Here is a 25,022-nt window from a genome sequence, read left to right on the forward strand (position 1 = left end):
AGGAGCTTATATTCTTCTTCCCACATGGACAAATTAAATAGTTTGTAATATCTTCCCACCTCTATTATCTTCTACACTCAAATCAACCTTGACATGCTGCCAGAGAATTTTCCTCGTTCCTAAATACAATTCCTTCCCCCCCCATGTTCTCTCTCTCTCTCTCTCTCTCTCACTCACTTTCTCTCCCCCTACTTCCCTCTCTCCTTTCCTTCCTTCCTCCCTCTCTTCTTCCTTCCTCCCTCTCTTCTTCCTTCCTTCCTTCCTTCCTTCCTTTCTTCCTTCCTTCCCTCCTTTCTCTATTCTTTCCTTTCCTGTCTTCTTTCCTTCCTGCCTGCCTTCTTTCCTCCCTCCCTCCCTTTAAAATCTAATTTAAACTCCAAGTCAAATGCCACCTTCTCCAGAAAATATTTTTTTGAACCTTAGGTAGATTAGGAGAGGGACACAATCCTTAGCAAGACTCACAAGAGGTAAGAGTAGGAGCAAATGACAGAGAAGGGCATTCAAGAAAATTCTATTTCCTCCTCTCTGCTAACTCTCCATGAATTAGGGTAATTCAATCTCATTGGCCTTGTTGGCTCCATCAGTCAAGGGAGAGATTCAGCACAAACAGAGGAAGGAGTTAGGTCTTTTACCTCCATGTGCTCTCTGTTCATTAATAATTGCTATCTATGCTTGTATTTTATTTCCCTACTAGACTGTAATCTTCTTAAGGGCAGGGATTATGTTTTATGTAAACTCTGTATAGCCCTCAACTCCTAAATTATTCTGCTCCTAGAATGTGTAATTATATTTACTGAATGAATGTATATATGAATGAACCCAATACAGCTCTGTTCCCAGTTTCATTTTTATTCTCTTCATGCTCTGAATAAATTAAAATTCCCTCTTATGCTTTTGCATATGAAATTAATGGCTCTGGTGTAGGCTGGAACTCGTGATGATGATCTCCAGTTCTTATTCTCTGTTTGTGCTGAATCATGCCCTTGATTGACTGAGCGAGAGGGACCAGGGAGACTGAGTTATCTTGGTAGCCCTTGACTACACCCTGATTCCTAGAGAGTTATCAGAGAGGTTCCAAGTTGGAAACACATGAAGGAAGGGGAATGTTCCTGTCTTCAATTCATTGCTGTTTCCTTCCTTGCCCTACCTTGTAGGAGTCTTGTCAAGGAGTTCTATCTCTCTCTTAGCTTGGTCATAGACCTTTAGGGGTCAGTTCTTCCTCAAGTTTCTCTCTGGGTAAGTATATTGGGTTTCCAAGGATGGAAAAGAGGAAGGAACAGTCACTTTGGTTTCCATAATCCTGACCCAGGGACTCCAGACCTATAAAAGAAAAATTATCTTGGTATCAAAGGAAAGAAGGAACTCAAATGAACCACTTTGCTGTCCCCTCCAGACATATGGGGCCCCTATGCACACGTCCAGCATTTCTGTTGAACAATCCTGCATGGATATAGTCAGTGAACTTTGTCGTTAGCTTCTTCCAGTCCCCCTTTCTTCACTATTCTCCCCATGCTTGGTCCCCCTCTGTCTAACCTATCCCATAAGGCTTAGCAGTCATGCATTCCTAGCTAAGTAACTGCTATTAGCTAATAATTAACTCCTATTTATTGATCATGTACTAGGTGCTCAGTATATTTTGCAATCCACAGTGTTTCCTTTTTTTTTGCCTTAGCTGACAGAAACTTTAGGGTTTATTGATTATAAGGGTTAGGACTAGACCATTCAGAAGGTCCATCCTTCCCACATCTAAATATCATGAACTCCATAGTAGGAGCATAAGATTGTAGATTTAGAGCTGGAAGAGACCTCTAGTCCCTTCTAATCTTTCTGCTCCACTCCCTAAATTTCACATATGAAGAAACTGACACTCAGAGATGATTTATTCAAGGTTACACAATTATTCAACTCAGGTGCCTGAACATACCTATCCTTTCTGTTGTTTTTGTTGTTGTTTTTTTCGTATGGCATCTCCCATTTTGTGTCTTTATATTCTAGTGCATAAACTAACTCCTCTTTTTGGGAACTAGATGGGGAATAAAAATATTATAATCATAACCGTACGCTAGGTATTGTGGAGTATACAAAAAAGCATCGGACAGGGTCTCTGCTCTCCCAGTGTTCATAGTCCGGTGGAGGAGACTGGTTTTTCACACATGAAAATATAACTAACAAAACCAGGCAGTGTGGGATAAATGTTGTAAAGGTGACAACATGGCATTGGGGACAGACTCCTGGCTCTATGTGACATGGTGTGAAGAGTAACAAACTTAGAATCATGGGACCTGGGTTCAGATCCTACTTCTGCTACGTATTGCTTGTGAGACCTAGGACAAATCATTACATTTCTTTGACTTTCAGTTTCCTTGTCCCCATCTGATTCCTTGTCACGGTATGGGGGTGACTCTGAGTTCTTGAAGACTGTGCAAGCCGGAAACAAGCTTAGAAAAGTCCCACCAAGTAGGAGAAGCTTTGAGTATGGATCCTGGGAAACTCTACATCTGTTGTCCAAAGACCAAGCCAGCTACATTCAGGGAGGTTCATCAGATGTGACAACGGCTGACTTCTCTCCCCCTGATGCTCCTTGGGGCATCAGTACTAGGCTGGCTGCAAAACTTGGCCTAGACTTTGACTTTGATCCCTGGATTCCTGAAGGCTCTCTCTTCTGACCTTGTGAAACCCATATGGCCAAAGCCTCCAGACTTATCTCCTTTACCTAAAACAAAAGAAAAAGTGGAAAGGCAAAAAAACAAAAACAAAACCCGAGACCCCTTTTCACAGGGCCACATGTTGACCTTGGAGTGAGAGTGCCCAAGGAATTTCTTCTTACCACACTCGCCCCAGAACATGCTCCCCAACCACCCATATCAGCAATACTCTGTGCTTGTACCCATACCCATTATATCCATACGTTTTCTGACCCAGATAGAGTAGTGAGACCATCCTAACTCCCTGCCCCCACCCTCATCTTATTACAGACACTATACTTCTCTTAAAGCTGTCTTTGATGGTGTTAGTTTTTTGGATATTGGTGTTTTGCTTTTTGGGTTTGTTTTTTGTTTTGTTTATTTTTTTTTCTGCTATGCCACACTGTTGATTCACATTGAGCTTGCAATTCACCGAAATGACAATTGCTGACATTTTAATGGTACTTTAAGGTTTTTGAAACACTATGTTGTCTTTTGGTCATGTCCAACTCTTTGTGACCCCACTTGGGGTTTTCTTGGCAAAGATACTGGAGTGGTTTGCCATTTCCTTCTCCACTGAAGCACTATGCAGTTTACAATGTACAAACATTACCTTATTTGATTCTCACAACAATCCTGTGCAGCAGGTACAATACCATCCCTATTTTACAGATGAGGAAACTGAGGCTTAGAAAGATGAAATAACTTGCCTATGGTCTCATATCTAGTAAATATTAGAGGCAGGATTTAAACACGTCTTTCTAATTCTAAATCCAGTAGGTTTTTTTTTTCTACTATATATCTCCATCTACCCACCCCCATCTTTGTTCATATAAACTATGTTCATATAAATTTTTACTACATTGCCCTGTCTTATATTTGTAAGGCTGATTTTTTTAACCCAAGTATAGGGCTATTATTCTTCTTAAATCTCATTTCTTAGATTTGGTCCCATATTCTGCCAGGGGTGGGGAACCTGTGGCCTCGAGGTTGCATGTGGCCCTCTAGGTCCTTTCGTGCAGCCTTTTGACTGAGTCCAAGTTTTACAGAACCAATCCCTTTTATTGAGGGGATTTGTTCTGTGAAGTTTAGATTCAATCAAAGGGCTGCACTTGAGGACCTAGAGGGCCACATGCAGCCTCCAGGCTCAGATTCCCCACACCTGCAAGTCTAGTTTGCTGGGATTTGGGGGGTCCTTCCTCTGCCATTCAGCAAGTTAGTTATTCCTCACAGATGTAAGTTTTCTGGATATTTGATGGGTTCCTCCTTACTAGAGGGATCTGTAAGCAGAGGCTGGTTTTTATCTTTGGGGATTGTTGTAGAAGGAGATTCTTGTTCAGGAATGTACTGGACTAGATGACTTCAGAGGCTTTTCTGACTGATATTCTCACCAATAATAGCTATAATTGTAGCTAGCATTTATATGACACTTTTTGCGAAACACTTGACAGATATATGACAGATTTACAAAACACTTGACAAATATTAACTCATTTTAGCCTTGCAACAACTTTGGGAGGCAGGTAACTATTATTATCCCCACCTTACAGATAAGGAAACTGAGGCAGAAATATTTTAAGTGCCTTGCCCAGCGTTGCCCAGTAAGTGTCTGAGATTGAAGATCTCCACCATTAGAGTTTTGCTATGTATTTCTACCCATAATTAATTTAGCTTTTCCTCTAAAAATTTGGATGCTATAGTACTTGGTGCATATATGCATTGATATTACTTTATCAATCTAAGGGTAACTAACTTTTATCAAAATATAGTTTCCCTGTTTATCTCTCTCAATTAAATCTATTTTAGGATATCTTTGATGTGTTATTAAATTCAATCCAATAATTCAGAATACGATATTAGGCAAGAGAAAGTGTTGAGACACTATTGTTACCCTCATGAGTACACAGTCTAGTATAATTAAAATATACAATATACATGGCTATATTGCATGGTTATATTATATTACATAATTTAAATTACCATATTATACTACACCATCAATTAATCAAAAAAAAATTTACAAGTATTTAAGTATGTTCAGAAACTAGGAAAACAATACCAGAAGTGAAACAATTTCTTGCCTCAAGAGGCCTACATTCTAATGGGAAAATCAACATATATGTGCATGTGCCCTTGCTTCTCAGGACTTTCCTGCTGGCAAGATCTGATCTGGACTCTTGGGCTTCAAGGCAGCCCTGGTTCAAGTCCCTGGGTTAGGGATTTTCCTCCCTGTGCCTAGAACTAAGTCAAGACAAACAGAGCAAGAGCAAACCTCAAGTCCCATTTCTAGGGCTACACGGCCTCAGGGTAGAGGAAGGACCTTCCCTATCCAGCTCAGTGCATTTTGTCCATGCTGTGGATGAACAGTAAGACCTTCATCCCTGGAAGCCACCTGAAAAAGAGGGAAAGTCTGTCCCAGTCTGGTAGTTTTAAAGACACAACTGAAAAGGGCTGACAATGGTAGGTAAATGGAGAACGTCTTCTCCTAGAAGCTGATTCCTGGCATCTCCCAAATGAGTGTTTCCATCTTAGGTGATCTGGGCATTTGGAGGGGGGAAGGCAGGGAAATTGGGGTTAAGACTTGCCCAAAGTCCCACGGCTAGTAAGTGTCAAGTATCTGAGGCCAAATTTGAACTCAGGTCCTCCTGACTCCAGGGCCAGTGCTCTATTCACTACTCCACCTAGCTGCCCCATGATCATCCACTTCTTGAAGGCCTCCACTGAGAGGAAAGCCACCACCTCCCAAAATAATCTCTTCTACTTTTGGACAATGCTAAATGTCAGGAGGGGCAGCTTGGTGGTGCAGTGGATAGAGGGCTAGGCCTGAAGTCAGAAAGACCTTAGTTCTAATCTGGCCTCAAACACTCACTAGCTGAGTGATCCTGGGCAAGTCACTTAACCCTGTTTACCTCAGTTTCCTCATCTATAAAATAAGCTGGAGAAGGAAATGGCTAACCAGTCCAGTATCTTTCCACATAGGGTCACAAAGAGTTAGACATGACTGGAACCATTGAACAAAAACAATTGTTAGGAATTTTTTCATATGGAGCTGAAATATAACTCTTTGCAACTTCAACCCAAGTTCTGTACCCTGGGATCAAGTCTAATAAGCAAATAAATCTCTCTTCCATATGACAGCCCTTTAAATATTCTCCTCCTTCTAATTTTTCTCTATTCCAAGCTCAGCATTCTAGGACCTTCAGATAATATAAATAAGGGAAGAAGATGGAGGAATATTTTGTCCTAGAGGTAAGAAGACCCTATGACATTGTCTGCCTGGCTATGGTCACCCTTGTTTGGATTGTTGTTGTTTGGGGATTTCCTTGGCAAAGACTTGGGAGTGGCTTGCCATTTCTATTTTCAGCTCATTTTGCAGACGAGGAAACTGAGGTAAACAGGGTTAAGTGATGTCCAGGGTCACTTAGCTAATAACTATCTGAGGGCAGATTTGAACTCAGGTCTTCCTGACTCCAGGCCTGTATTTTATCCAGTGTGCCACATAGCTGTCCATGTTTTTCTGGATGCCTGGCTTGTCCACATCCTTTTGTAAAATGGAGCACTCATCTCTTAACACAGCACTCCAGATATGCCCCGATTAGATCAGGGTACAAGTGGATCATCATGTCCATAGTTCCGCCTCCTTTAAGGCAGCTTAAGACTGCATTAGTTTTTATGGCTGCTATGCCAATTTTTGATTCACACTAAGCTTGCAGACCACCAACCCCCTTTGATCCTTTTCACTCAAACTGCTATAGGGCCACACCTCCCTTATTTCATACTCCTAAAGTTGATTTCTTGAGCCCAAATGTAAGGCTTTATGTGTGTCCTCATTAAATTTCATCTTATTAGATTTGGCCTTTGTTCTAGATTTACAAGGGCTTTTTGGATCCTGTCATCCAACATGTTAGCTTTTCTCTCCAGCTTTTGTATCTGCAGTCTTGAAAAGTATGTTATCTATGGTTTGTTTTTTGTAAAGACTGATAGAAATGCTAAACAGCATAGAAACAAGCACAGATATTTGTGAGGAAGGAAGGAAGAAAAGAAGGAAGGGAAGGGAAAGAAAGAAGGAAAGAAGGATCAGTGTTTTGGACTTTTTTCATTTGGGGTTCGAGGGGAAGTGTTGGTCAAGGTGGTAGCAATGGTCTGACTTTCCTGGCACATACTTCAGGGTCTTTTCCTTTTCAGTTTAACTGACTTGGCTCTTCTGCCATTGGTGGTATTTGGTTGGTACTTGGTGGGGATGTCTAGCCCCTTCTTCACAGGGCTTGTTCTCTCTTAGTTGACACCAATCCATTAATGACCACCCTTTGGGTTTGGTTACTCAATGAGGTCCAAACTGACCTAATTACCATTTATGTCTGGCTCATAGTTCTCCATTCTGACCACAAGGGGTAGCATGAGAGACTTTGACAAACCCTTTCCCAAGACTCTAGGCAGACTGTAGCTACAGTATTCCCAGATCTGCCATTCTAGTAACCCTGTCAAAAGAAAGGCAATGGAATTAGTCTGGCATGGCCTGTTCTTAATGAAGCTGGTTGTGATCATCACCTCCCTTTCTAGATATTCACAAACTATTCTGTTAATAATAAGTCCTGAAATTTTGCCATAAATCAAAGTTGATCTAATTAGAGCAGAGTTTACAGACTAACTTACCTTTTTTTGTTGTTGTTGTTTTTTTGCAAATGAGCATATTTTCCTTTCTTCAGTGCTTCTTGAATATTTCTGACGGCAGTTCATCTGGGTCTAGTGACAAACTCATCAAAGGCCATTAGACATATTCTTATTATCGCCATACTTCTCTTGGGTAACAACTCCTGATTAATCACCTTTGTTCTTCTGTTCGAATCCAAAGATTGTTCTCCTTGACAGAAAATACAGAAACAAAAAATGTTGGGGGGAGTGCATTTGGAGGATGGCAGAGGTGGGGAGCAGGATTGGTTAAGGGACAAAGTGCTTATATAGCGCCCTTCTATGTACCAGGTGCTATGTTAAGCACTTTAGAAATATCTCCTTTGATTCTCACAACAACCCTGGAAGGCAGGTACTATTGATATCCTCATTGGACAATTAAGGAAACTGAGGCAGAGAGAGATTCTGCGATTGGCCCAGGTCACACAGCCATTAAGTGTCTGAGGTTAGATTTGAATTCAAGTCTTTCTGAATGCAGGCTCAGCATTCTACCCACCATGCCACCTAGAAGATTTAAATCATTGGCATTCTGTCCATATTCTGTTATTATTGTGCCATCCACCCTGATGCATGGATCTAACCCTCCTTTGATCCCTTCCATCCTTCTGTTCCCCCACCCACCAACAAAACCCGTCCCTTTTTATTTTTTTACTGTCTTTAGCTTTCTTTGCCAGCCTTGGCTCATTCTGAAGGTTGACAATTTTGACATCCTTTTATAGGATTGTGCCATGTTTTTATATTCCTCCTGTGTGATCTGCCCTTGTTTCCATCTTCTCTACAGATCTTTTATGAATCTAAGCTGATTGGTAAGTTTACTACACATCCACATCAATAGCTTTAGACAGCTTCCCCTCATCTTCGCTGGGATTGTTTGTTTGGTGTTTGTTAGTATTTCATCCTTATGAATTGCTCGTTCTCTTCCTTCTGGGCTGGCTCCCCCTGAAGAATTCTAATCCATAGCATTTTACATATTCCTCCTTACTTTTAAAAAATTATTTTTTTCATTTTTGAAATTCCAATCCTAAAAAACACCAAATAAAATAAGCATTTCCCTATATACTATAGAACAGGAGGAGAGAATTGTATGTCAAACTGAAAAATCTCTATTATATAGAACTTACTGTTCTAAGTTCTAAGTGGGATAAATTCAATGTGTAACTCTGAAAGTTGTCCTGCTTGTTTATGATTCCTTCTGTTTTCTTCTCATTTGGGGTGGGGGAAGAGAATCCTAGCCCTGCATCCAAAAAAAAATAGGAAAACAAAACCCATATAACAAATACTCATAATCAAGCAAAGCAAATCCCCGCACTGACCATGTCCAAAAATGCATGCCTCACTCTGCATCTTGTTACCACCTATTTGGAGGTGGGGGAGGGGGAGGATGGAGCTATGGCCTCAAGGCCACATGTGGCCTTCTAGGTCCCAAGTTTTACAAAACAAATTCTTTTATTAAAGGGATTTGTTCTGTGCAGTTTGGATTCAATCAAAGGGCCACACTTGAGGACCTAGAGGGCCACACGTGGCCTCGAGGCCACAGGTTCCCCATCCAATATTCCTTCTCCAAACCTTTTTGATTTATTCTCCACAAACCTTGGGTGTGTGACAACGCCCAGCTTTTTCTCTCCTCAGTCACAAATTCCAGAACAAAGTGGTCATTTCCCCTCGAGGTGCCCATCATTTCTGCTTCAGCAACCAATCCCTCTTACTTGGAGAGAATCGGATTAAAAATTGTAGTTCTTCTTTCAGCTTCCTCTATCCTTTAAAAGGTAAAATGATTACTTTACAGATGAGAAAACTGAGGTTCAGAGAACAGCGACTTGGCTGTCAATAGCTGGTGTCATATAAGGGAGTTGAACCCAAGTCATGTCTAGCACAACATGTTGCCTTCTTGGAACTAGTCTCCTGGGGATCTGGGGAAACCAGCTTCTTCTTCTTCTGTTCTTCTCATCTAATAAAAAACGGTGACTCATATTTCTGTTTTTTTTTTCTCTTTTGGAGGGCAACTGGGGTTAAGTGACTTGCCCAAGGTCACACAGCTAGTTTTTGTGTTAAGTGTCTGAGGCCACATTTGAACTCAGGTCCTGACTCCAGGGCCAGAGTTCTATTCACTGCACCACCTAGCCACCCCCATGACTCACATTTCTACAGGTATTTTGTGCTTCCCTCACAACAACCTTGGTAAGTGGTGCTGGTGTCTTCAACTCCATTTTATAGATGTGAAAATTGAGGCTTGGAGAGCTAAACTCACAGATCGATGACTGAAACCCAAGTCTTTTGACTTCAGAGTCAGAGTTTGTTTCCATTATACCACAGCAGCCCCTCACTACACCATTTTCTTCTTAGAGGTGGAAATCCTTAGCCTTCTCTTGAGCACAGAACATTTCCCCAGGAAAGAAACCTGCTGATTGTTCATCTTCTTGTCTCCTCCAAGCACCCTCTAAATCAGACCTGCATTTCCAGTGGGAACAATGTCCCCTCCTTTGCAGCTAGTCTAAGTTTTATCGTCTGGGACATTTGGGTTTAGAACAGCTTGGAGTTTACTGCAGAGTAGAATAAAGCTTTAAATCTCTAGCTCTTAACAGCTTCCCCACAGCCTCAGAGGTAACCACATTTTCTCGGTTGCTTCCTCTCATCTCTCTAAATATATCTATATAATCTCTGCTCACTGGAGCCTGACTCCATCCCTCTGTCTGCGCTGCTCTGGGCCTGTTGGAAGGGGGAAGATTTGGAAAGAAAAATTAATAGACACAGGCACATAAAAATCAAAAGCTCTTCAAAGACCATATGAAGAAATAATTAAATGGATTAAACTAGAGGGGGAGAAGGAAGGGGAAGAAAAGAAAAGGGGGGGAAGTCGAAAAGGGGTGAAGGTGGAGGAGAAGGGGATTCAGAAGGCTGAGACCTGAGAAGTCTGAGCTCTAATTGAGACCTATATTGTGTGTTACAGTGGAAATAGCTTAGAGTTAGCAACTTAGATTAAAACCTTGTCTCTGGTGCTTCCTAGTTGGGAGGGAAATCATTCTAGTCCTCAGCCTCAGTTTCCTTATCTATAAAATGGAAATAATAATACTTGCATTACTCATGCCACAGGATTATTGTGAGGCAAGTGCCATATAAATGAGTTATTATTACTATTGTTTTTCTATTATTAACTCTTTTATTGTCTTGAGCAAATTGATTCTCTTTCCCTTTTCTCTTCTGCCTAGTAGGTTGTACTCCTATCTGGACTGGCAAAGTGCTGTGAGAGCTAGGACCATATTCTTTCTTAATTGGAAGATTAAATATTAAACATGGATGGTTAACCATTATGTCATTGATCATTGAAGAAAAGCATTCAGGGATAGAGGTGACTTTAAAGGACAACTGGTCATATTTCACAAATGAGGAAACTGAGGCCCAGAGGTTTAAGTCCCAAGATTACACAGATAGCAGAGCTATGAATCAAACCCAATTCTTTTGCATTCCAAATCCAGTGATATTTTTGTTACATCAAGATGTCTCACATTACATATCAGAGTTGGCCCAACCCCTTCCTGAGCTCCTCTGGGCTCCCCTCAACATTCTTGGCAAGCGGTCAATAAGAATCTCCTTGAAGACTTCTAATGCAGAAGAGCTCCCTGTATCCTCTAAAGCAGTTTATTCCAGTTTGGGACAGCTCTCCCTATCCCTCTCTCCATCTCTCTGGACCCAGCCCTGAAAAGGTATCTAGAAAGTTGCTTTTAATTCTGCAACAAGATTTCATCTCTCCTCTTACCCCACCCTCCCATCTCCCCAAGGAGCTTACTCACTCTATCATCCATAATCTCTTCCTTTCTATTGTCTCCTTTCCTCCTGCCTATAAACATGCTTCATAAACATTTCCCTTATCCTAAAAATCTCCCCCTAAAAAAACCCTTTTCTTGTTCATGCCATTCCTAGAAACTATGGTAGCCAAGCAGAGCATTGACTGGGTATTGTGGACAGGGTGGTCACCTGAACTAATATGCTAGCACAGTCACTGACTTGTTTCCTTATTAAATCTCTCTAGTCTTGTTTCCTTATCTAGTAGCTCTAAGAAGTCCAATGGATATGGATATCTAAAAGTTTACTAACATTGTAGAAATTATTTCTCTAATTGACTTACCTACCACTTCAGCCTAGGTTTAGGAAAATCTACTCTCCCTTTTCATTTAACATTCCCTCCCTCAGTCACAAATTTCACACTTATAGGCTTCAACACAAATAATTGTAAATGGCTTGATGCTTTAATAGCAGTTTCAAGTAACATAGAAATACAAATAAGCATCTAAAGGAATAGGCTTCTACTTGTAGATTATGATAGCTGGGGATATAGGGGAAGTGGTGAAGAGGAAAGGAGCATAGAATTTATCCTCTCTACTTCTTACAGGGGAAACAGGAAATGATCTGTCAAACAACAAAATAGAAGGCGGCTTCTTCACTCCTGGTAAGCCAGGAAAAGAAAGGTGCTATCGACTGAAGTCTGGTAGTTTCATCAACTATTAACAGCTGCTGGTTCCCAGTCAGCCGACAATCTGTCTCCTCCTTCCTGAAACTTCTGCCATACCACAGATTTCAGTTCCACTGACTTTTCCTGATTTCTGTCACAGGGATAGCATCCAATCTCCCAGTCCCCAGGTGTCTCATCAGGGGAAAAAAATATGGAGGACAGTACAGTCTGCAGCTGGGGGTGATGGGAACACTTTTCTCTCCTCTGTGTCTCCCCCATGACTTCTCTGCATGTCAGGCTTGCAGCTGCTCCTTGGAGAAGGACACAGAAACCAGGTTTCCCAGTATAACATGTGCACCTCTAGCCTTTGGTCCTCCAGCATCTCTAGAAGAAAGGTTAATTATCATCTTATCTCTCTTTCTTCCTATTCGTTGACAAAGTTCTAGAAAGAGTAGTGTACACTTGATGCCTCTATAGTCCGTCTTTCCTCAATCACTTGTCATGTGCCTTTCATCCAAACCATTTTACTGATATCTGCTCTCTCAAAGTTTACCTATAATCTCTTAATTACTAAATCCAGTGGATTTTTCCTAGTCCTTTTTCTTGGCCTTTCTGCGGCTCTTGACAATGTTGACCACTAAATTCTTCTGAACATTCTCTCCTTGTTGCAGTATAGACATCTAGTTCTAGCTTTCTTACTCTCCTCAGATTCTTCACTGGTCCATCCTTCTTGTTCTGTCTCCTATGGGTCACCCAAGGCTCTGTCCTAGGTCCTATTCTTCCTTCTCTTTATGTATACTCTGTTGAACTTCTAAAGGCAGCTCTGTGGTATAAGGAGGTGGTTAGAGTGCTAGATTTGGAGTCAGAAAATCCTGAGTTCTAATTCTGCATCAAATTCTCTGGAGCTGTGTGACCCTGGCCATGTTACTTAATTTTTGTCTCAGGTTCCTCATCTTTAAAATCTGTAAATATATGTGTATATGTGTGTGTGTGTGTGTGTGCATATAACAGCACCAGAGAAAGAACTGATAAATATAAGTATGTATAGAATAATTTTACATACATGTACCTATTTGTGTGTAATAGTAGCCATCCCTAGGGCAGGGGGGGGAGGGAAGGGAAAAAAAAGAAATTTACATGATAATTTTGTTGTCTATTTGAAAGGAATAGCAAGTTGTACAGAGTAGATTTGCAGTTTCATATGTAGTCATCTTTTTTATTGTACTATGGAAACACTTATTTAATTACATAAACTAAAAATAAAATTTAATAATGATTCAAAAAAAATAACAGCACCTATCTTACAGGGTTGTTGGGAGGATCAAAAAAGATAATATATGTACTTTGCAAATCTTAAAGTGCTACATAAATGCTAGCTATCATAATTATCATTGTTATTCTCAATTCGTTCCTATGGGTTCAATCATGATTTTTACACAAATGACTCCCAAATTTATACATCAAGTCCCAGTCTTTCTTCTGAGCTCCAGACTTGCATTGCTAATCAATTGCTTTATATCGCCACCTAAATGTCTTGCCAACGCCTTAACCTTGACATATTCCAGATTGAATTCATTATCTTCTCCAGATACTCTTCTCATCTCCCCTATTTCTGTTGAGGAATTGACATCCTCCAAGGCTCCAAATTTCAGAATCATTTTTGATTCTTCCTTTCCCATCAATTCATTCATTTTCCAATCCCTGTTGCTCCCATAATGTCTCCTATATCCTTCCTCTCCTCTTTGTTCACATAACTGCCACCAATCCAGTTACATCCCTACTCTTTTCTCACCTAGACTATTGGTATGTAGGCTTTGTAAACAGTCTTCCTGACTTTAGGCTCTCCCATCTCCAATATATTCTCTATACAGATGCAAAAATAATCTTCTCAATGTACGTATCTGACTATGCTACTCTCCTGCTCAAAAACTTGCTCCTTATTAAGATTTTATTATCATGGGATAAAATATAAATTCAATGGCTTGATATAGAAGACCCTTTCCAATCTATTGCCACTCTACTTTTAAGCCTTATTTCAGATGGCCACCTTTACATGCTGAAGGGGACTGTCCATCCTCTCCTTCTCTTCTTCTAACCCATGACCCCAATCTATTGTCCTCTTCTAAAGCTGTCTTTCCCCACAGTTAAAGTCAGAGCGGTGTTAGGTATACATGTGGTATTTTTCAGGCCACCTCAGAGAAGACACAGGCAAAAGTTGGTGACTGGGGTAAAGTCTCACCTACCCTGCCCTAATTGACTGAATGAAGAAATAAAGTCTTTGTTAAGGGCTTGCTATGTGCAAAGATCTGTGCTAAGGCTGACCATCCAAATAGAAAAATAAGAGTCCCTGCTCTCAAGAAGTATATGTTCCGATGGTGGAGACAATACATATGGACAATTTCAGCTACAAGTCCTATAGAAAGGACTATGGTACTTAGGATATCATTGTAAAACAGATGGTAGTCCCTCTTCCGTAATGCCATTTCCACTGATAAAAAAAAATCCTATTGGTTTCTGAAATTGAGTCATTTAACAATGTAAATACTTTCAGGCTAAGAACTTTTCCTAGGTCTTCAATGGCGACGGCCATAACACCAGCAGGAGCAGCTGTCAGGCTCCATGTCCACAGGGGTTGTTTCCCAGGATGATAGTGGTGGGCACTATGCTAAAAGCCTGCTCTGCCAATGGTTCTCGGGTTCAGGATCCTGAGCTATCTCCATCAGGATCTGAGGGGAGATGCTGGTCAAGATGGTGGTGGTAGTGTGACTTCTCAGCACATGCTCCCTCCTGCCTCTCCCTTCAGATGCTTTACTCCTTCAGTTGCTGCCTTTCCTGTGGATGTTAGTTGGTTGGCCACTGGTGGAGCTGGCCAGTTCCTTCTCCACAGGAGTTGTTTCTCCAGATGATGGCTGTGAGAGCTGCTCTAGAAGCAGGACCTGTAGTCTGGAGATGCTTCCACACCCAAAGCTTTTGCCTCTTAGGTGCCTCTTGGGCAGTTTGAGCAACAGCTGTTGCTTTTGGTGGTGAGGAAAGAGGGCACCCTCTTCACAAAGATTTCTCTTCTTAGTAATGACAATGGGGGTTGGGCTGGAGGCAGGTCTTTTGGTTTGGAGGGTATTGCTATTCCAAAGGCTCATGGGCTCAAGGTCGTTGACTATCTCCATCAGGATCTGAGGGGAGATGGTCAAGGTGATGGTGGTGGTGGTGGCTTGATTTGCCTGGTAGTCAAATTATGGTTTTGGTCTTCTCTGGAGTGTTTACAGAAAGACATAAGCAAAAATAGAGTGAGGGGGCATGGAGGGATTATGATCAGAGTAGGGTGGAATTGCAATCTGAATCAAGTTGTTGGAGTCCTTACTCCCATGAAATCATAGCTCCATCCAAGAATTGAAGTATCTAGAAAGAATAAAAAGCAGTTGCAACAGTAGCCAATATCCCTAGAAATGCTGCCTCAGTAGCCTGACCTCAGAGGAATTTTTTCATGTTTTGAGAAGGTTAACCCATCCAGAATGCAATCCTCCTTTCCATTTCACCACCAAGGTGTCTCCTAGTTCTAAGACATTCCAGGACACCCCAGGAAATCCCACGTAGCTCAAGATATCCTCTGTCTGAGGAGTAGGGGATCTCAACATCACAAGTAATATCCCAGCTGGAATAAAGGGGAGCACCATGAAGGCTAACTTTGGAATTCCCCAAAAAGCACCTATCTAAGATGGTGAGCAAGAGAAAACCAGGCAAATGGAAGTCATTGCAAGAACAGCTCAGCTGCTCAATCTAAGGGCAGGGTCTTTACAAGGTTGGACAGGGAACTTTTTTTAAAAAATTTCAGTTTTGTTTCTTATTTACTGTGCAACACTGGGCAAAGTCATTCCACCCATTTCTACACTTCAGTTTCTCATTTGTAAAAGGATTGGACTAGATGGTCCCTCTTGGTTCCTTCCAACCTTTAAAGCTTATGAGAAGAGGTATTATTTACCAGGATGAGGGTTTTCTGTTGTGAGTCTCCAGAGGAAAGCACACCGGCACCACCAGTCTATGCCCAGAGGCAGGGAAAGGGGCACAGAAGAGAGCATCCTGAGGAGTAATGACTGCCTTCTCTCTAGCGGATCTGGTTACAGGCCAGAGCCATTCAAGCCATGCCATGTCTATAAAAGAGAGAGGGGGATTTTTATTTTACTTTATTTTCATTTTCATTTTATGGCTAAAATAATTGCCCATTAGTGCCAAGGCTCATTAGATGAAGGCAGGTGATACAGTGCAGACAGACAATCCTTGGACCCAGACGAAAGGGGGCACTGCAACCTGCTGCCAGCTGAGAAGGGATAACCTCCATATTGACTCATCATGGAATCTGGCTCCATGCCTGACCCAAGCAAAGCCTGGGAGAGGAAATGGACATCCATTCATCCAGGCACCACCATGGCTAAAAGGCCTCCAGATTTCACACTCCCAGGTTTCAATTACCTAGTGGAAAAGGCGAGACAGAGGAGAAGGAAAAGTCCTGATGAGACATTGACATCCTATTACCTGAGACCAATGCCAGTATCCTGGAAAATGCCATTAAAAAAACAAACTAAAGGGCAGGGAGGCCTCTTTCATTTCCCAAGAAAGACTAAGAATAATGCCTTCTTCTAGGGATGCCAGATATATCTACCCCTTCCCTCTATCTCATCCTTCCCAGTTCAGTCTGTCTTCTCCCAACAAAGTTTATTTCCAAGATTTGGCAAAACTGCAAAGCACAAAAAGTTTAATTTTCCAGAATCCAAGTTGGGTCATTCCTTATCTATATGCCCCTACACAAATTACTTTACCTCTTCAGGCCCTTGAAATTACCTTGTAGAAGTTTTATATATACTTGTTCTGTATATGCCTATATAGGGGCAGCTAGGTGGCACAGTGGATAAAGTGTCAGCCCTAGAGTCAGAAAGACATCATTGTGAGCTCAAATCTGGCCTCAGACACTTACTAGCTGTGTGACCCTGGGCAAGTCACTTAGCACTGTTTGCCTCAGTTTTCTCATCTGTGAAATGAACTGGAGAAGGAAATGGCAAAGCACTCCTATATCTTTGCCAAGAAAACCCCAAATGGTGTCACAGAGAGTCAGACACGACTGGACAACAATGACAAAATATAATTGTTATGAGTATATATGAGCATACGTGTTGTCTACCTTAATAGAATTTAAGATTCTTGAGGGCAATGACTTTTTCATTCTTATCTTTGGATTTCCAGGTGCCTAGTACAGCGCTTGCTACAATAATAGGCACTTAAGAAATGCCTATTGAAAAAATTAATTAATTTTTAAAAATGCCTATTGATTAATTGGTTGGTTGAGAGGTCTCCATTTTCTCCTCTCTAAAATGAAGGTAGTAATATCTCACTAACTAACCCCTCTTATCCATGTGTTGTAAGAATATGCAACTCCATAGCCCTAGCATAATGTTCAATATTATTATTCTTTATTCCTTTTCCTATGCTCTACAATGCAGTCAAAGGTCAAGGTGCTCTTGCTATTCCTCACTTAAAAGTTCATTGCCTGCCTTTGCACAAGCTGTCCACCATGTCTCACTTCTGCCGCTTACCACTGTCCATCAAGATTCAGTTCAAGCTTGTTCCTAGATAAGGGAAGAGAAAATGGACCTCTAATTTTCACTGAAGAAGGATGGGATTATGGGCGTGGAGCTTGTGTATACTGTAAAACATGGTCCATATGCTGGTTGGTTTTACTGAACTGATTTTTGGTGGAGGTTTGGGGTTTTTTTTGGTTATTTTAAATCTTTGTTACTAAGAAAATATCTCTGGTTAGGTGAGGGGTATATTCAGAAATAAACATGATGTGAATGCAATAATAATTCAACTTTTTATATCAAGTTTATAGCAAATGCAATTATATCAATTAAACTTCTTTTAAATAAAAGAAGTGAAATGAAAAAAGAAAAGCTCTACTGTACTTATCCATAATGATGGACGACAGTGTAAAGTATTAACTCTTCCACATAACAAAGACCCTCGCTTAGACTGAGTAATAATAGCTATTTTATCTTGAAGATTTATCAAGCACTTGAAATAATCATATTTTTTTATAAATCTGTATGTACATTTTATTGATTTGCTCTCCACTCACATTTCTCACCCTGAGTTATAAACTATTCTAAAATCTTCAGTCTGGTTTTATATATGGGAGTTTCTCTGCTGTACAAAATGATAGGAACCATAGAATTTTCCCTTGTAATGAAGATTGAGAATCAAACCAATCAACTCAGTCTCCAGCACATGGGACTTAATCCCCCTCTCCTCTCCCCAAAACCACCTCAGGCTCTGGGAGGGAATGAGGTTCACAGTTTAGCTTAGTTCCTACAGAGACCTAAATTCTAAGCCCAGAGTCCTTCCTGGGCTCCAGTCCCAGACATCGGGGTTTCTCAGGGCTTCCTTGAGAAAGTAAAACCAGTCTACATAGTGAGCACAATTAACCAGCATATGTTGCTCTACAGTAACCGAGCTAAGTTATCAATTTAATTCCTCCCCCCCACTCCCAGAAAATGAGGTGGTACCAACATTTTAACTCAGGTCTTCCTGATATGTTTCATCATTAGACCTCTGGAATTGGAACTGGTTATTCCATTGTCTTTATATTGTTGCCATTGTATAAACTGTTCCCCTGGTTCTGCTCACTTCACACTGAATCAGTTCATATGTGTCTTCCCAGGGATCTCTGAAAACATTCCCTTCATCATTTCTTACATCACAATAATAGTCTCACATTTATATACTATAACTTGTTCAACCATTTCCCATTTGGTAGGCACTCCCTCCATTTCTGATTCTTTTTCATCACAAAGAAAGCTGTTACAAATATTTTTGTACATCCTTACTTAAGGTACTTCCTCTTTTATTCTACCCTCCCTCTTCTTTCCCCCTTTCCCTTCTGTTTCCCAGTGGTGTGAAATGTATTTCTGTACCAAATTCTATGTATGTATGCGTATTCTTCTGTCCTCTGACAAGTTCAAACCAGCATCAGCTGTCGTCCCCTTATTTCTTGTTTTATAGACCTACTTATACACTCCAATAATGTGAGATAATTTTCCCCATCTTTCCTCTCTCTTTTTTCTCCCTTATTCCTCCCAGGGCATTCTTCTTCCTTCCCTTTTCCATTCTTTTAAAATCATCCAGACATAAAAGAACCACTCTTGAGACTCCCTGTCTAATTAGATTCCCTCTGTGACCCCTGATGATGATCATTTCCCCATCTCAGAAGGTAAGCAGTTTTTCCTTGTTTGGTCCTTTTTGATTGTTCATTTGTGTCTACCTTTTTGGATTTCTCTTGATGCCTATGTTTATACTTTAAAATTTCTATGCAACTCTGATCTTTTCATCAGGAATGCTTTATTAAAGATCCTTTTTCCCCCTTGTAGGATAATACTGTTTTGTTGGTGAAATTATTCTTGGTTGTAGGCCTATATATAGTTTGTCTTTTGGTATAATGTATTCCAAGCTATCATTTCCTTTATAATGGAAGCTGATAAATCATGTGTGATTCTGTCTGTGGCTCTTCTGTACTTGCATTCTTTCTGGCTGCTTGCAGTAATTTTTTTTCCTTTGGCCGGAAGCTTGGGATTTTGGTTCTACTATTCCTGGGGATTTTTATTTGGGGGTTTCTTGATGTATTCTTTCTATTTCCATTTTGTCCTCTGGATTTAAGAGACCTGGGAAATTTGATTTCTTGAAATATGATGTCTAGACTTTTTTTTGTCATGACTTTAAGGTATTCCTATGATTCTTAAATTATTTCTCTTTGATTTGTTTTCCAGGTTAATTGTTTTTGCTATTACATTTTCTTCTATTTTTAAAAGGTTTTTTTTACTTCATTTCAATATTTCTTGTCTATAGAGTTATTATCTTCTATTTGGTCTGTTCTAATTTTCAGGGAGTTTGTTGCTTGAGTCAAGTTTGGTACCTTTTGTGCAAGACTCTTAATTTCCTTTCTGATTCTTTCTTCCACAGCTCTCATTTCTTTTCTAATTTCCCCTTTCACATTCCCCTCATTTGTAAGAACAATTTTTAACTCTTTTTAGTTCTTGCTTCATCTTTTCCAGAAATTCTGGCTGAATTTGTGTCCAAACTGTGTTTTTCTTTAAGGTTTTGTTGTAGACGTTTTAGAGTCATTCTCTTCTTCTGAGTTTGTGTCTTGACCATCCCAGTCACCATAATATCTCCCTATGGTATGTTTCATTTTTTGTTTGCTCATTCTCCTAACATACTCCCTGACTTCAGACTTTATGTTAGATCTGGACCCTGCACACTTATAGAGGGAATGCTTGAACTTTCTTAGGGTATTGAGTGTTGAATTATTCTAGGATCTAAGGAACAGATCAGGCTCAGGATCTGCAAGCTTTCGGCACTCCCAGCATGTTCCAGTTCAGGGCAAAGTCTGATTTCTGCTCCCCTGGTATGAGCTTTGCAAGTTCCTAACCTGAGTATCGGTCTGAGCAATAGTAGTGTGCTGCTGAGTTCTACTACTATCATTCAAGAGGAATACTCAAATTGTTTAGAGGGACAGAAATCCCATCTGGGTTGAGATTCCTGACCTGGTTATTCCACTGCAGTCTTCAGATTGGGTTGGAGACCGGAACTGAGATCTCGGTTCTGCTCCTGGGGTAAAGGACCACACAGCTACAAATTGCTTCTGAATATATAGCTTCTCTATATACAGTCTTGGACCAGAGACCATTCCTCACCCTCATTCTGCCCCAAATCTGTGACTCAGAAGTGGGTAGTGAGCGACAAAATTACCATTTGGTATCTATTCCTGTACCCCGAACAAAGTTGGACCCCTTTTTGCTGGATTTGGAACCACTTCTTGCCCTCATACACATCTTTTCCCCTCTCTGGAATACTTCACAGCCTTTCCTGGCTAGATCCCTCCCTCCAGTGTCCACAGGTCAACTGAGGTTGGAAAAATGATTCACTGTGATTTTTTTTCTTGAATTTCCAGATCAAGACTCAGTCTAGCACATTTTCTAGATATGTTTGAAGATGTTGTAGAGGGGAATGTGGCTAAGCTTCTTCCTGTTACTCTGCCATCTTGCCTCCATTATCATGTGATATAATTATGATACAGTAGAAAGAGTACTGGATTTCTAGGCATAGGACCTAGGTTTGAATCCCAGATCTGCCCCATTTGGGAAAGTCACATAATGAATAAATAGATTTTAAAGCATTTATCAAGAATTTAGTATGCTCTAGGCACTGTGCTAAAAGTTGCAGATGCAAAAATAAGAAAGAAGGCCCCTGCCCCTAGGAGCTTATATTCTACTAGAGGAAGATGATAACATAAAAGGGACCTAGAAATGGGGAAGGAAGAACTAGGATGGTTTGGAAATGTCTAGGAAGGGATAGAGTCCTGGCTCCTGACAAGATAAGGCAAGAGTTCACCCATTAGAGCCCAGAGTCTCTCTGATCCTCAGTTTTCTCCCCTGTCATCTAATGTCCATTTCATTTCTAAATCTCTGATCCCATGACCTAAACTCAACCTCACCACAACCCTTCACAATAGAGATTACATGTATTCTTCATATCTTCATTTTATAAATTAGGAAATCATCTCAAAGAAGTTGGATAACTCAATCAGTTTTGTCAGGGAGGATTCAGGTTTATAAATTTCAGGCCTCGCATCCTTTCTGCTATGTGATACTTTTAATTAACTTTATTTTTTAAATACAACTTTTTCAATTAACAAAAATCTATTTTTTCCTCCCATTCCTCCCATAATCCTATTTTCAAAAAAGGAAAACATAACTCTTTTAACAAATATGTAGTCAAATAAAAGTTTCTCATGTTGGCTATGTTATATATATATATATATATATATATATATATATATATATATATATATATATATATATATATATATATGTCTAAATCTATACCCTAAACCAATCTCCTCTGTCAGGAAGGAGGTGGGGAGGTTAGCATGCTTTATCATTGGTGCTAAGGAAACATGTAGGTGATTGCTATTAAGTCTTTCAATGTTATTTGTCTATATGATGTTGATGTATAAATTATTTCCCTGCATTTTCTCACTTCACTCTATATCAATTCATTGAAATCTTCTCAGATTGTTCTGAAACCATGCCCTTCATCCTTTCTTATGATACAAGGGTATTTCATCACATTCATTTACCACAATTTACAAACATTCCCCAATTGATGAACACCCCTGCAGTTTCCAACTCTTTGCCCTAGGGAAAGGGACTCATTTTGGGGAGAGCAAGAGAACACAAGAAAGTAGAGAACTCATTATGTTTCTGTAGTAACATAAATCTGGAAAGCAAGTGATGAATTTTTGATCCAGTGGTTCAGCCCACTCTCATCTCCATTCTTGCTGGCTTGTTTACAGTGGAAAGATCTATTTGGAAACATGTAGCCATGAGCTTTATGAGATTGTTTTTCTTCTTATTCCTCATTATCCTTCTTTTTTCTCCCCCTTTCTTCCTTCTCCTTTCTCTTCCCCACTTCCTCCATCGCTTCCTCAATGGCTTCTTCCTCTTTTTCTTTGACCTTTTTTGTCCCCTTCTCTTCCTCTGTTTCCTTCTCCCTCTTTGTCCTTCTGCTTTTCATTTTCATTATTTCCTCTTCATTTCTCATTGATTCTTCCTTTCTATCTACCCTGTTCCTCTTTCTTAACCTCTACTCTCCTCTTTTTCTTCCTTCTCTTCCTTACTCTCTTCCTCTTTCTCCTTGCTCCTTTCTCTTCCCCACTCCCTTCTTCTCTTCCTACTCTTCCTCTTCTTTCAGTTCTATCTCTCGTTTTTCCTCTTCTTTTTTTCCTTTCTTCAGGCTACCCTCCTCTTTCCTACTCTCTCCTTGCTTAGATATTTTTCTCCATCCTCTCCTCTGGTCCCTAGCAGTTCCTTTGTAATAGCTATTTGTCATACAAAGTTCTTGCAAATAGAGCTCAGGCTAGGAGGCTAGTAGCAGGTTTTCTTTTGGTTGACACATTCTTTTTACCTTTTGTTTTTACTTACTTTTGAGCAATGATTCTCGAAGTATGGTCTGGTGATTCCAGGGAATCCCTGAGACCCTTTCAGAAGGTCTGAGAGGTCAAAACTATTTTCATAATACAACTAAGGAACTCCAATTTCTAAAATGATAAAGACCAATAGACATAATCCATATAAAAAAAACCTTGGGGAGAAAGTAGAAATCAATGATTTTTAAGAGTATAAAAGAGCACTGAGATTAAAAAAATTGAGAATTATTGCTTTAGAGATAGGCTGCTACCTGTGAAGGGTGTTGGTGAGGCATATTTATACAACTTGCAGACTTCTAGGAGCATTGGTGACATGGACCATAGTATTTTTTTTCCTTTCTCTTCACAAGAAAAACATGCAAAAAGGGATATATTTGTGGAATTGTCCATTATTGAGCATCACCAAGAGGAAGATAATATCCCATTGTCAGAGCACCATGGCCCTTTATCAGGTCCTATCTGGGTAATTGTATTCAATCCTAGATCTGACATATTAGAAAGTATGCTGACAAGTTGTAGAATGTCCAAGGAAGGACACAACAAGGATAGTAGAGGTTACCTGAAACTATACCATATCATTTGAACAATTTTAACAATAATAATAATAATAAATACAACACAGTGCTTTAAGATTTGCAAAGTACTTTATAGTATCTTATTTAAATGAAGGAATTGGAAATATTTAGCTGGAGGAGAGATGTTTTAGAGGGTTTTTAATGGTGTGTAGCACCAATGCAATATTCACAGACAGCAACTGTAAATATGCTGTATAGTTCTCAATCACAAAATATGACAGACTCTCTACATAGAAGATAGAAGCAAAACATTTATTTAGACGCCAGAAAACAAAATCCCAACACCAGGAAGTCAAATCCATCATAGTAGCAACAAAATTAATACACCATAGCACAGAAAGAAGCCACATCATCATTTGGCCTTTCCACAAAAACACTCACAAGCCTAGCTGTCTCCCTGGATGCATCCTCTCTCTCCCATCATTTAGCTTTTCTGACTCCCAGATTCCTGTGGGCTTTGCTCCACCCTTCAGCAAATTCCTCCAACCACAAGCTCCATGTGATTACATTAGGCCTGTTAAGGGGGAGGGAAGATCTTCAAATCAGGGAAGGTCTTCAAATTCCCTTAGACTTATTAAGGGGCAGGAAAAGATCTTCAAATTCCCATTACCATTACATGGTGGCAACATGGTGTAAAGGATAGAGAGCTATTTTCAAAGACAGGAAGAGGTGGGTCGAAGTCTTGCCTTTGACATATATTAACTGTGTGAGTCTGAGCAAATCACTTAACCTTTCTATTCCCTAAGACTATAAGTTGCAGAGATAATCAAGGAGCTGTACTTCTAAAGGACGTTTGGTGTCTCACCAGGAGCTCCCTAACCCAATAATAGGTCTAGCACCTGTCTCAATCCCTATGATAGTGGTAATGTGGAAGAAGGAGATGAAATGTTTTGCTTGGCCTCAGAGGGCAGAATTAAGTATAAGGAGGTAAATTGCAAAGGGTTTGATTATAAGGATGAATTTGCTGCTATTTAAACATACAATAAACAGAATAGTTCCTTTGAAGGGCATTGGGGTCTAAAATGTACTAAAAGTCTACTAAAAGTAAAAAGTTCTAAAAAAAAAAAAGTACTAAAAGTCTTCCAGCAAAGACTGGATAGTAACCAGGAATCCAGGAATAGAGATGGTTAGGAAAGCATTAGATGAATTCTTAGGACCATTTCATAAGGTGTACCAAAAAGAGAAGTGATTTACTCACACAGCTAAAAAATAGCAGATCTAGGATTCAAACCCCAGTTTTTAAACCAATAATACAAGGTATATTACACTATGGGAGGTGTTCCAACTTCAGGGAGCTGCCTTTGGGGACTGCGCCTAACCTGACCCACAGGTGAGGCTGGGCCTAGGTGTATCTGAACAGAGAACAGGCCCAGATTGCTGGAAATGTCCCTAGCCCTTAGGCTTCCTCACTCCAGAGAATGAAGGTACTCAAAAACAGTTTTAGATGAGCAGTGAAAGGTCAGAGTAAAATTTTATGCTTGTTTTTTAAAAATAAAGTCTCAGCCAAAGGCACCAAGCTGGATCCATTGCCCCTAGCCTGTATCCACATAGGCCCCACCCTCAAAACATTCCTCCTGTGAGGTGGCTGCTAGTTGGGT

At 40.2% G+C, this 25,022-nt stretch overlaps 1 long non-coding RNA gene across 1 annotated transcript in view; it reads left to right on the forward strand.

Annotated features, from left to right (window-relative positions):
* The first annotated feature begins 10,778 nt into the window (after positions 1–10,778).
* Positions 10,779–25,022, forward strand: part of LOC138151833 (uncharacterized) — a 67,377-nt gene continuing 53,133 nt past the window's right edge. Inside the window, exons 1-2 of the long non-coding RNA XR_011165931.1 lie at positions 10,779–11,074; positions 11,761–11,817. This is a non-coding gene — a long non-coding RNA (uncharacterized lncRNA). The remainder of the gene's footprint in view (positions 11,075–11,760; positions 11,818–25,022) is intronic.

The sequence above is a fragment of the Petaurus breviceps genome, unplaced genomic scaffold (genome assembly GCF_028583685.1).
Source record: "Petaurus breviceps papuanus isolate PSGF00001 unplaced genomic scaffold, PetGlider_PUasm1.0 90919, whole genome shotgun sequence".
In the NCBI taxonomy this organism is placed as follows: domain Eukaryota; kingdom Metazoa; phylum Chordata; class Mammalia; order Diprotodontia; family Petauridae; genus Petaurus; species Petaurus breviceps.